Source organism: Cupressus sempervirens, chromosome 10 (assembly GCF_028749045.1).
Source record: "Cupressus sempervirens isolate cs-2001-9-10 chromosome 10, ASM2874904v1, whole genome shotgun sequence".
In the NCBI taxonomy this organism is placed as follows: Eukaryota; Viridiplantae; Streptophyta; class Pinopsida; order Cupressales; family Cupressaceae; genus Cupressus; species Cupressus sempervirens.
In genome coordinates this window covers 125,742,055-125,755,159 of record NC_143127.1, presented here as the reverse complement: position 1 = coordinate 125,755,159, position 13,105 = coordinate 125,742,055, and the positions used below count along the sequence as shown (strand labels likewise).

At 36.6% G+C, this 13,105-nt stretch overlaps 1 pseudogene; it reads right to left on the bottom strand.

Annotated features, from left to right (window-relative positions):
- LOC149532934 (protein CTR9 homolog) overlaps positions 1-13,105 on the bottom strand; it is a 38,957-nt pseudogene that overhangs the window by 11,982 nt on the left and 13,870 nt on the right.

The window sequence follows — 13,105 nt, the reverse complement described above, 5'->3', positions numbered from 1 at the left end:
AATACAAAAAAAATAGTAAAGAGAAATAAGCGTCCAATGGTGAAAACTTGGCAATTCAAGCACCTTGGATAGGTACCTTGGTGAAAACCTGGTAATTTAGGTGCCTTGTGTACTAAGACTAATCCAATATCTATCACTATCCTATCCCTCATCCATTCACCCACCATCCCATAAAACACCTGCTTGTTCCCTTGGTGTTCCAACCAAATATCCAAAATCTAATGAAGCTTGTAAATACCTCTTGTACAACTTGTAAATCTTATACCTCAGCTTGTAAATCTTGTACCCCAGCTTGTAAATCTTGTATCATCCCTTGTATCATATCTTGTATATCCAAATCTTGTCCAAAGATTGTACCATATTCTAGCTTGTATTATATACCAAAGCTTGTATCCTAGTTTGTATCTTATCACATGCACACAAAGAATCCCATTTTCACTTAAGCTTTTCACAAACCATCTACCTATCCACCTATCAACTATTACATACATCCCACCCTTCACAAACATTTCCATCTCACAAAAACCAAAACATGAACAAAACCTTATACATTTGTAACCTATCTTGGTCTGTCAGCTTGTACATCCTCTTTAGCTTAGTACCATTATATCTATCCATCTTTCATATCAGTTCCTCCTTGATCAACATCTTGCATGCATCACACAACCTTTGGTTAGCTATTCCAATGCATCTTTTAGCTAGATCTCCTGTCACCAAAGTGTTATCCTCTTAGTTTAGCTTGCCAGATGAATCACTCATCTAGATCCATCAGCTTAGGTGCTCTCCGATAGATCCTTGAAGGATATAGCTTTCCTCATGTCTGATCTTGGTCTGTTAGTACCTCATCCTACCCATCTCATCGAAAAATGGTTCTCTTGTCATGTCCCCTTTTCAAATAATTAAAAATAATAAACTTTGCTAAGGCAGGCAGGCTCCAAAAAGGTGAAGTTTCGGCAAAAGGGGCTAATATTTGGAAACCAATGGACTAATAAATAAAAATTATTATTAAATTATATTTAATTAACCCCTCTTGGACATGAGTTATGGTTATGCCCTCTTTTAAGGGGTTTGGAGGCATTTTGGGCTCATTCCAGAACTTGATTTTTGCTCATTTCTTTGTCATTCTTCAGAGGTTGCCAAACTTGTGGAGAAGGAGACCCAAGAAAGGGAGTTTGTAGGTTTCTAGGAAGGCTAAGGATGGGAGTTTAAAGCTATTCCATGTGCATGCTCATGCAGAGTTTGCCTTTGTGCTAAACAGTGCAGATTTATGGTTTTTCGGATGTGTTTTTTTGTAAGAGTTTGGTGTTTCCAGTTGAGTATTTCATATCAGTTTGGGTTGCTGCTGTATTTCAGACTTTAAGATGTTAAAATAGAGTAGAATATATGTATTGGGATGTGATTAAACTTCTAAGATAGATTATTAGTGTTTTTGTGGTGTTTTCGGGCATTTTTGTGTTAATTTCGGGAGCCAGATGAGCATAGTTTTTCTCCTACATTTGTGAAATGTTGTGTAAAGGCTATTCAGATTTAGAAATTTCATTTTGTAGGCTGTTATGCTGCTGAAATTTCTGTAAAAATGTCCATTTGCAGATTTGTGATTTTTCGAGTGTATTTTTTGTAAGAGTTTGGTGTTTCCAATTGAGTATTTCATATCAGTTTGGGTTGTTGCTATATTTCAGACTTTTAGATGTTAAAATAGAGCTGAATATATTTATTTGGTCATGATTATACTTCTGTGATAGATTATTAGTATTTTTGTGGTGTTTTCGGGCTATTCTGTGTTGTTTTCGGGAGCCCAATGAGCATTGTTTTTATCCTCCATTTGGGAGCTATTGTGTAAATGTTATACAAATATGAAAATGTCATTTTGTAGGCTATTATGCTGCTGAAATTTTTACAAAAATTTCCACTTTCAAATTTACTAATAATATGTGAAGCTATGAAATTTTTTGGCACTATTTTCGGCATACTCGATTTGGGGTTTATTGAGAAATTGGTGGATCTTTGAAAGATTGGTTGTTTGATCTTAAAGATCTGATTAGAGGCTTGAAATATCATATAAAATCAGAAAAGGGACATTTCAATGGTATCAGAGCAATGATCTTGCCAGCCTGAGGGTTTGTAGAAGTTTGCATGTTAGTTTTGACAACTATGCAGATCTTGCATGTCATAATTTATGGTTGCATGTTGCTTCTAATTAGTTGCATGTCAAAATTTATGGTCGCATGCAACTAAGTGAAAGAGAAGAAAGATATTTGCAGCGAGAAAAGAATAAAGAAATTTTGATCAAACCTCCAGTTGAAAGTAAAAGTACAAAATCCGAGGAAGGGAAAAGTATGGCTGATCCAGATGAGATGGCAAAGAAATTCTTCCAAGACATCCAAAATACTCAGAAGCAAACAGTGGATAGTTTGACAGAAACTAGAGAGGCTTTACGAATATTGACAGAAAAACTACAAGGAGTTGCATCTATTAATGAGAAAGAGAGCACTTCAAAGGAGCCAAGAAATCTGAAATCCGCACCATCTAAATCAACCAAAACTATTTTCTTACCTGCAGATGAGCCACCAGTACCAAATCCAGCCATTAATCCCATGGAAGAGGTTACAAGTAACTTGATTGCATTAAGAGCTACTTATAATGGCTTAGATGATGACTTTTTTAGTTCGGTTCCTTTTAGAAAACATGTGGATATGATGAACACTTTGATGCCCAAGAAAGAGAAAAGGAGGGAGCATGACATAAGTGGAAGAGAGCTCAAAAATAAAATAAGCAAGTTTACAGTACCTACTTTTGATGGAACAAATAAAATTTCAGCTAGAGCATGGCTACAAAAATTACAAACTTTCTTCACACTTAACCCCATGAAGGAGAGTGATGCTGTTCAATTTGCAAGTCTACACTTGGAAGATGCAGCATATGATTAGTGGTATCATGGAATGACTACTCAAGGTCATGATCAAGTAACTACATTTGATGATTTCAGTCAAAGAGTGATAGATAGATTTGACCTCAAGGATGATGAAGAGTACTTTAAAGAATTGTCAAAGTTGAAGCAAACCAAATCAGTTAATGAGTATATAGAAGAGTTTCAAAAAGAGGCTGTTATGGTACTTGATATGAGTGAAAAGAGGATTGTTTATCTTTTTCTTGATGGTTTAGAAGATTCTGTTAAGGGTTTGGTTAAGGCTTTCTCACCCTCAACCTTACAAGAAGCTATCAAAAGAAGCTTGAAACTTGAAACTTGCATGCCTATGAAATTAGTGACTAATCAAAAACTCCCAAATCTTTGGCAACATAAGGGAAATTTTTAGAAAAAGACTTTTCCAACACTACCACCAAAAGATGTGATAAATGTGGCAAAAAAGAAGGTAGATGAAGAGACTAAGAGTGAATTACGAAGGAAAAAGTTTTGTTTTACTTGTAGAGAACCATGGGTTCTAGGACACAGATGTTTGGGGAAAGGTCAAATGCACTATATTGAAGTTGCTTCAGAATCTGATTCAAATGAGCATGAGGAATTTCATGATAATAAAGAGGAGGTAGAAGAAGAGAAAGAAGAAAAAATCAGCAAGGATGGCACTTTAGCAGCATTATCAGGAGTCCCAAGATACCATCCCTTTCGAATTCGAGGGGTACTAGCAGGGCAAAGGTTGACAGTTCTTCTTGATAGTGGGGCAACTCACAATTTTATTGATGAGAGATTTGTCATGAAAAGAGGGCTTAAAGCAGAATATTTTCAGGGATTCAATGTTACTGTAGCTGATGGATTCACTATGCCTTGCACATGGGTGGTGAAACAACTCAAGATGACCTTAGGAGATTATGAGTTATGTGATGACTTCTATGTGGTTGTATTGGGGAGACAGATCTTGTATTGGGTGTTCAATGGTTGCACTCTATTGGAGGCTATTATATGAACCATCAAACTATGGAGTTTAAATTTCATTCCAATGGGAAAGAAGTCATATTGAGAGGTTTATCGAATGGAGCACCTAAGGTGGTCTCTGCAATAAGGATGGAGAGGACTTTTCGAAGAGGACAAGTAGCATGGGCAGCAGGAGTCATAATCCATCCAACAAGCTCTCCAAAGAATCAAGATAATTTCCATTTTGAAATTCAAAATATTCTTGATAAGCATAGTATAGTTTTCAATGACTTGCCTCCAAGATTACCACCAGATAGAGGTTTTGAGCATATTATAGAGTTAGAACAGGGTGCCAAACTAGTTATAACAACCCCATATTGCCATCCAAGAGGTTATAAGGAAGAAATTTGAAAAACTATTAAAGAACTCCTAGACATGGGATTCATAAGGCCTAGCTCTAGTCCATTTGCATCATCTATGGTACTTGTCAAGAAAAAGGATGGTACAATGAGAATGTGTATAGACTATAGGGCTCTAAACAAGAAGACCATAAAAAATAGGTATCCCATACCATGCATAGATGAACTCATTGATGAGTTACATGGTGTTGTATACTTCTCAAAAATTGACTTAAGATCAGGGTACCATCAAATCCGAATGAGGAGTGAAGATGTGGAAAAGACTGCTTTCAGATATCACTATGGGCACTTTGAATTTCTTGTTATGCCATTTGGCCTCACTAATGCACCTACAACATTCCAATCTTGTATGAATAAGGTATTCAACCACCATCTTCAAAAATTTGTTTTAGTATTTTTTGATGATATCTTGATTTACAGTAAAACATGGGAAGAGCATCTAAAGCACATAGACATTGTTTTGGGAATCTTGGAGCAGCAATCCTTCTATGCTAAGCTATCTAAATGTGAGTTTGGTTTGATAGAGATCCTATATTTGGGACATATTATAAGTTCTAAAGCAGTACAGGTTGATCAACAAAAAATCCAAGCAATTTTGGATTGGCCTCCATCCACTAATCTTACACAGTTGAGAGGTTTCTTCGGGTTGTGTAGCTACTATAGGAGATTTTCCAAGGGATTTTCTCAGCTTGCTGCCCCCTTGATTGATTTGACAAAGAAAGGAGCTTTTTTTTGGATAGAAGAGGCACAAAAAACATTTGATAAGCTTAATGAGGTAATGAGTTCATGCCCTGTGCTTGCAATTCTAGATTTCTCTTTACCTTTTGTTGTTGAATGTGATGCTTCTGGAGAAGGTATAGGGGCTGTCCTAACTCAAAGGGGACATCCATTAGCATTTGAGAGTAGAAAATTAAATCAATCAGAGAAAGGTTACCCCATCTATGATAAGGAAATGTTGGCAATCATGCATGCAGTTCATAAGTTTAGACAATATTTGGTATATGGGAGATTCATTGTAAAGACACACCATAATAGCCTCAGGTTCTTCTTGAACCAAAGGGATTTGAATGATCATCAACAAAAATGGGTAAGCAAATTGCAAGCTTATGATTTTGATATTGAATACATGAAAGGAAAGAATAATGTGGTTGCTGATGCTCTCTCAAGAAAGCGCACTTTGTGTTCCTTATCATCTATCTCTGCTGATTGGAAAGTCTTCATAATTTTAGAGTATGCTAAAGATTCCTTTGCCACCAATATTTTGGATAAGTTAGTGGATGATAATAGGTACAAGGTTGTTGATGAATTGATTTATTACAAGAAAAGGATCTTCTTAGTGCCAGGATCAAAAACTAAGGAGAGGATATTGAGGGCCTTTCATGACACACCTTTGGCTGGTCATCAGGGATACTTCAAGACATACAGGAAAATTTGAAAGTGGTTTTCATGGAAGGGTATGAAGGAGGATTTCCTTAAACACATTAAGGAATGTATGATATGCCAACAAAACAAGAGTGAGCAAAATTTTTCTGCAGGGTTGTTGCAGCCACTTCCTATTCCTAAACAAAAATGGGAAAGCATTTCCATGGACTTCATCACTGGGTTGCCCAAGGTTCAAGGTAAGGATTGCATATATGTGGTGATAGATAGACTAACTAAGTATGCACATTTCTTTCCTATCACATCTGATTTCAAGGCATCACAAGTGGCCAAATTGTTCTTCAAGGAAATTTTTAGATTACATGGCTTGCCTAGAAACATTGTTAGTGATTGGGATAGTAGATTCCTCAGCTCTTTTTGGAAGGAGCTCTTTCATTTGGTAGAAATTGAACCCACTCCCAATACTAGCTATCACCCTCAAATAGATGAACAAATAGAGATAGTTAATAAATGGATAGAGGGATATTTGAGAAACTATGTTTCAAATCAACAACATGCTTGGGTGAAATAGTTACACCTAGGGGAGTATTGTTACAATACATCTCATCACATGTCTATTGGTATGCCTCCTTTTTGTGCTCTTTATGGTTATGATGCCCTTTCCTTTGTTGATCTAATACTTTTTGAGAGCAGAGTAACTACAGCAAGTGATTTCGTCAAGCAAAGCCAAGACATAATAAGGTCCCTCAAGGATAATCTACAACATGCACAGAACCAACAAAAGTTATATTCGTATAGGAAAAGGATTGAAAGATCTTTTGAGGTGGGAGATTTGGTATTTTTTAGGTTGCAGCCATATAAGCAAAGCACCTTGAAGAGGAGTGGGGCAGAGAAACTCAAGCCAAGGTTCTATGGGCCTTATAAGATCATCAAGAAGGTAGGAGAGGTAGCTTATGAGTTGGAGCTCCCACCAAATAGAAAAATACATAATATTTTCCATGTATCTTGCCTAAAGAAGGTTATAGGCCAGAAAAACATAGTATCTACAGAATTACCACCTCTTGATGATGAAGGGAAATTAGTTTTGATACTAGAAAAGATTTTGGATACAAGAGAGAAAAGATTGAGAAACAGAAGCGTCATAGAGCATTTGGTCAAATGGAAAGGATTACCACTAGAGGATGCAACTTGGGAAGGAGCACATATTCTTGAGAATTTCAACCTTCATTGCTTGAGGAAAAGCAATATTTGGGAGGGGAGAACTTGTCATGTCCCCTTTTCAAATAATTAAAAATAATAAACTTTGCTAAGGCAGGCAGGCTCCAAAAAGGTGAAGTTTCGGCAAAAGGGGCTAATCTTTGGAAACCAATGGACTAATAAATAAAAATTATTATTAAATTATATTTCATTAACCCCTCTTGGATTTGAGTTAGGGTTATGCCCTCTTTTAAGGGGTTTGGAGGCATTTTGGGCTCATTCCAGAACTTGATTTTTGCTCATTTCTTTGTTATTCTTCAGAGGCTGCCAAACCTGTGGAGAAGGAGACCCAAGAATGGGAGTTTGTAGGTTTCTAGGAAGAATAAGGATGGGATTTTAAAGCCATTCCATGTGCATGCTCATGCAGAGTTTTCCTTTGTGCTGAACAGTGCAGATTTGTGATTTTTCGAGTGTATTTTTTGTAAGAGTTTGGTGTTTCCAGTTGAGTATTTCATATCAGTTTGGGTTGCTGCTGTATTTCAGACTTTTAGATATTAAAACAGATCTGAATATATGTATTTGGTCATGATTATACTTCTGAGATAGATTATTAGTATTTTTGTGGTGTTTTCGAGCTATTCTGTGTTATTTTCGACAGCCCGATGAGCATTGTTTTTATCCTCCATTTGGGAGCTGTTGTGTAAATGTTATACAGATCTGAAAATTTCATTTTGTAAGCTTTTATGCTTCTAAAATTTCTATAAAAATGTCCACTTTCAGATTTACTAATAATATGTGAAGTTGTGAAGTTTTTGGCACTATTTTCGGCATACCCGATTTGGAGTTTATTGAGAAATTGGTGGATCTTTGAAAGATTGGTTGTTTGATCTTAAAGATCTCATTAGAGGCTTGAAATATCATATAAAATCAGAAAAAGGACATTTCATCTCTTTTGGATTTTCACTTTCTTTTGATTTGGAATCTTCCCTTTTGGATCTTGAAGTATCTTTTCCAAGCAATCTTTTTGTTCCCTCCTCAAGGTTGCCACGATCTTCCATATCATGGTATGCTGTGAATGGGGCACTCTGAGCGTAAGGTCTTGATCAAGTCTTTTATTTTTTTTTCTTTTCTACTTGTGGGTTACCCAGTGTCTATTCCACTCTAATTCTTTTGATATTCATGTGTGATGCTAGGGCAATCCTTGCATGTTTGTTTTGAGTCAGTTTGTCAGTCCTCTAGACAGTTGGTGAAAAGGCCTTGATGTTCTTGGTAACCTTGGTAATTAACCAATAGTCCTATAGAAAATCTAGTGCTCAACTACATGGTGGTACTTCTCTTTGAAGTATCCCCCTGCTCAAAAAGCTTCAATGGATTCCCTTCATCTCCATTATCCCCCATCCATATCCAACATCTGTCTCTCCTATCCTAGCTTTTGCATCAGTATCTCTTTGAATCAATCTTCACATTTAGCTTTAGGGATCCACAATCCTAGTCTTAAGGATCCATCAATCCAATCAATCACCAAGCCTCATCTATCGAGATCCACAATCCTAGTCCTAGGGATCTCCGAAACCCATCTTCTGCCAATCTGACTCTTTGAAATCCTATTGCATCAGCTTTATAATCCCATCATCCCTCTCCCTATACTGGATTCCTTTTTATAGTGCTCCGCTCCTTCATCCTCTGCAATCCCTGCGATCTTAAGCTTGCTTCCTCTTGTGCCTCTAATTCTCCCTTTATCATTCTCCTGTAGTGAGAGTTTGAGCTAACTAAACCTCTTCTCTTAAGCCTATCTGAGTCTCCTCATTCATCCCAATTTTTTTTGCTTTTCAAGAAGCTGTCAAGCCTCATCTTCTCTCCTCTTCACCTTCTTGAGGGGGCATCTCTAAGTCTAGTCTCTCCTCTTCTTATCTGAGACTGGGGCAACCTTGTTGCTAAAACATCTTCCTCGTGTCGTCTCTGTTCGAACTTCTTTGAAATAGTGTTGTCTCAACACTATGTCAAAGAGGGGCAAAATGTAGACACCTAAATTTGATTACACCGCTTTGGTAATCCTATTTAGCTATCTCTAAAGGCATCATTAATTAAATTCCTATCTAATTAATCCTACGCCACCCCCTAGCTAATTAATTTAATTAATTATCTATAGTCCTAATTGATAAATCAAATAACCTATTATTTATCAATTAATCCTATTCTCCTATCTAATTCCAAATCCCAAATTTATTAAAATCACTTTAATAAATAAAATCCTTAAATCTAAAAGCCCCTAACCTATCCCTAATCCTCCATTTAGCCTAATCCACCCCATCCACCCATACTAACCTAGCTTAGCCACTAACTCACCCACTCTCATGAATGCCATCCACTTGCACATCTCTAACATCCTTAATCTAATCCTAACCCAAGCCTAATCCCCCCCTAACCTTGTCACATTTCCTAAGTGAGCTTAAGACTTTCCTAAGCCAAACCAAAGTCTCCTCCCTCAAAATATCCCAACCATAAAACTTTATACCAACCACAAAGCCTTCAATGCTCTTACATGCTCTTAAAAGCTCTTACAAGCCATTACGAGGGCCATTTAAGGCCTTGAGACTCCTTTGTTGACTCATCCTTGCCCTTTCCTCCACCCAATGACCCTATGACATGTGTCACTCCCTGATTGGTGCTAAACAAGCACAATCCATGTTCTCCCCTTTGAATACATCCTAGCCCTCCCTAAAGCTTTCATCTCTCCTTGCATCTTAACCCTCCATCCCTCAAGCCCTTGGCCTATTTAAGGAATCCTCTCCCAAGTCACTTTATCACAATCCTTGAGCTAAAGTTATAACGCTAGTTTGAGAAGCCAAATCCATATCAAAGCCATCATCCACACCAAAAATCCAAAATCCATTGAAGCTATTTTGAAACTTGAGCATATATCCCAAATCTACATAATAGACTTATCCCTAAATCAAGTGACCATCCTCATTGGGAGAGCCATTCCATGTCTCATATTCTCATTTGAGGGTTTCACTTTGTCTATCTTATATGTTATGATTTTTATGCTAATTAATGCTTTTGTTTTTTAATAGATTAGTATTACTTGCTATCATATTTTCTCATATACAAAGGAGACTTAGGCACAAAGTGGGAGGAAGAATACAACCTTGTGTCATGATTAACTTTCCCCACCGCAACCAATGAATCATCTTTGAGAGTGCATACCATTACTAAATCTGCAAGGAATTCAACTTTATTTCCATCTCCAAAGTGAGTGATTTGGTAAATTGGGAGGAGATTAGAGCTTAGGTTAGGAACATAGAGAACGTCTTTGAACTCTCCATTTTCCATCCCCACATGTCCTTTCCCTTCAACTTCCATTTTTGTATTATCTCCTACAAAGATGTGTGGTACCTTAGATTGCTTCAATAAAGAAAAATCCCCTTTTAAGGAACCCATATGATATGAGGCACCTGAGACAAGAATCCATTCTGCTGAAGAACTTGAGTTTGCCATAAGTACTTTCCCTTTGCCCTTTGAATCTGAAGATGAGGATCCTTTCTCCTTATAAGCATTAGGTAGTGGAACATTGTGTTTCTTAATGATGTTTGTTAACTCATCAATCTTTTTATGATAACACTCATGTTCATCATGACCCAACTTCTTGCAATAAACACACTTTTCCTTCTCCTTATTAGTGTCCCCCTTCTTGTTTGAATTTGAGGAAGACTTTCCTTATTGATTTGATGATGGTGTTGTCTTTTTTGTATCCTCTTGTGTGTTATTTTTCCACTTCTTCTTCTTGCCCTTTCCTTTATTTGAAGTTTGAGAACCCTCATTATTGGCCACAAAAGCCTTAGACTTGGTCAAATGGAGAATCCACATTGATTGTAACTTCTTTTCTTCTTCATCCAACAGTTCAACATAATGATCAAAAGTAAGTTTCTGATAGGCAGTCCCTAATGTAGTCTTTGTGGTGTTGTAGGAAGAAACAAATATGGAGTACTCAAATGATAGCTTATTATGAATGAGATGGATTAACCTGTCATCTTTAATAGGACTCCCACAATCATCAAGTTTTGTTCTTAATTCATTCACCTTTATGATGAAGTCCTGTATGGAATCAAATGTCTTAGGACCTAGGGAGACAAGATCATCCTCAATTTTGTAAATATCCTCCCTCGACACTTTACCATATAGGTTTTTGAGGGTATCCCAAGCTTCTTTGGATGTATTAGACTTATGGATCTGATAGATGATCTTGTCTTCAACCCCCAAACAAATATTACCTAGGGCTTTCCTATCTGTAGATTCCCAAGCAAAGATTTCACTTCTAGATACTTGATCACCTGTTGGTTTGGGAAGGGTACCATCTACATATTGAGAAACTTCATTATGCATTAAGTGACACCACATTTTAGTAGGCCATGTAGCATAGTTATGTGGTGTTAATTTTGGAAACTTGAAATTTCTCATGATGCAAGAAATGAAAGAAAACAATAGGAAAAGAGGAACACAACACCAAGAAACACCCCACCTTTTCACTCAATCAAGAACCCACCACCCCCCCCCCCCCCAAAAAAAAAAAAAAAAGATGCTTTTGGCACTTTATATGTAGTACATTTACAATGGCCACTTGCCAATTTTGGCCTTAGTGGACTTCTGATTTTGCCTCTTACAACCTCCTTTTGGAATTCAAAACTAAAACATTACAATGTATCTCAGATATACAAAATTTTTGAAGTTATATCAAAGCATTACAATGTAGAAAAGGACCTAATTCTAAAAGTGAGATTTTTTCCACACAACCTTATAATTTGATTACAGATTTGGAAAGTAGACAAAAAATAACACACTTTCAAAAAAATAGAACCTGATTTCAAGTCCAGATGAGCCCATACAGAGTAATTGAAGTTGCAAAATGTAAGATTAGATAGGCACAGTCATCAAAAAATGCAATTTTTGAAAAATCTATGCATCAAAACTAAAAAAGAACTACACCACTAAAAAGTTTAGGAAATTCTCACTAGTGCATTTCACCCTAAATCGTGACCAAGTTTTTAAAATGGGTTGGTTGGTCTCATTATAAAGCAAATTTTTTATTTTTTTTAATAACATGCCCGTGTTGGTCGTAATTGTGACAAGTTAATTTTGTCAGAATTGTGACACACACGACAGCATAAAAAAAAAAAAAGGGGCAAAAATGTAATTCACATTTCATTTGGCAAAGTTGCGAGTCCAGTCTCCATAAACATTGGTGCGAGGGAAGCAAAAAAGTTTGGTCTCCATCAACATTGGCGCAAGGGAAGCAAAAAAGTCTAGTCTCCATCGAAAATGGCACAAGGGCACGTCTGTTACAGATCATTGACGGGTGCGTTTGATTATAGAACATTGTAATAAAACTTTGTTGTGGCTTATTGCTATGATTGTGGACTTCCATTTGTGCTTTCTTGAATGTCATCACGCTTTTGTTTTAGCTCTTGTTCTTGCAACCTCCTTCATGCTCCGATCACATGGTATTTTAAAGTTTTTTTGGGGGTTTTTCTTCCACTTTTTATGATATGCAGTGTATCATCTCATTAGACTCTTCACTCATACTATGCGACTTTCCACGAACCGCCTATTTGGATTATGTTCATGATCTCAACTATTAGGGGAAACTCTGCACACTCTGTCTTCTCTCGACTATGTAGGATTCTAGAATTTTGAACGCTTTTGATCTCCTTAGGGCTTGAAGAGCCTTATCTTTATCAGGTCTTCTTCCTTTGAAATGGATTTTGTCTAAATTGACACTGAGTTTCTTATCAAATGTAATTGGCTACTTTGCATAATCAAAATGAATAGAAACAACAACACCAACTACTTGTTACTTTGCAAGGAAAAAGTAAGCATCTTCTGCACCCCTTTCACAACTTTCATGCAATCTTTTGTGTCTATTACAAAGTGCACTCCACATTTAATGATTCGTCTTGATAGAAGTCCTCTCCTTAGAAAATAACAAGCTTTTTCATTCTTGAATAGGGCTTGACTACTATTCTATTTATCCCAGGAATGCCATGTAAAACTCTTTGCCATATACTGACATATTTAGGCTGTATTGTGTTTTTTAATGGACACTTTTAATGGATTTCTACCAAGCCACTACTTTAAGAATATGCTCTCTTTCATCAAGATTACTTTCTAGGATAGTTACTAAACTTTTTATGTCAATACTTTAGTTAGAAATATGATTTCTTGTTCAGCAACACAAAATCTGCCT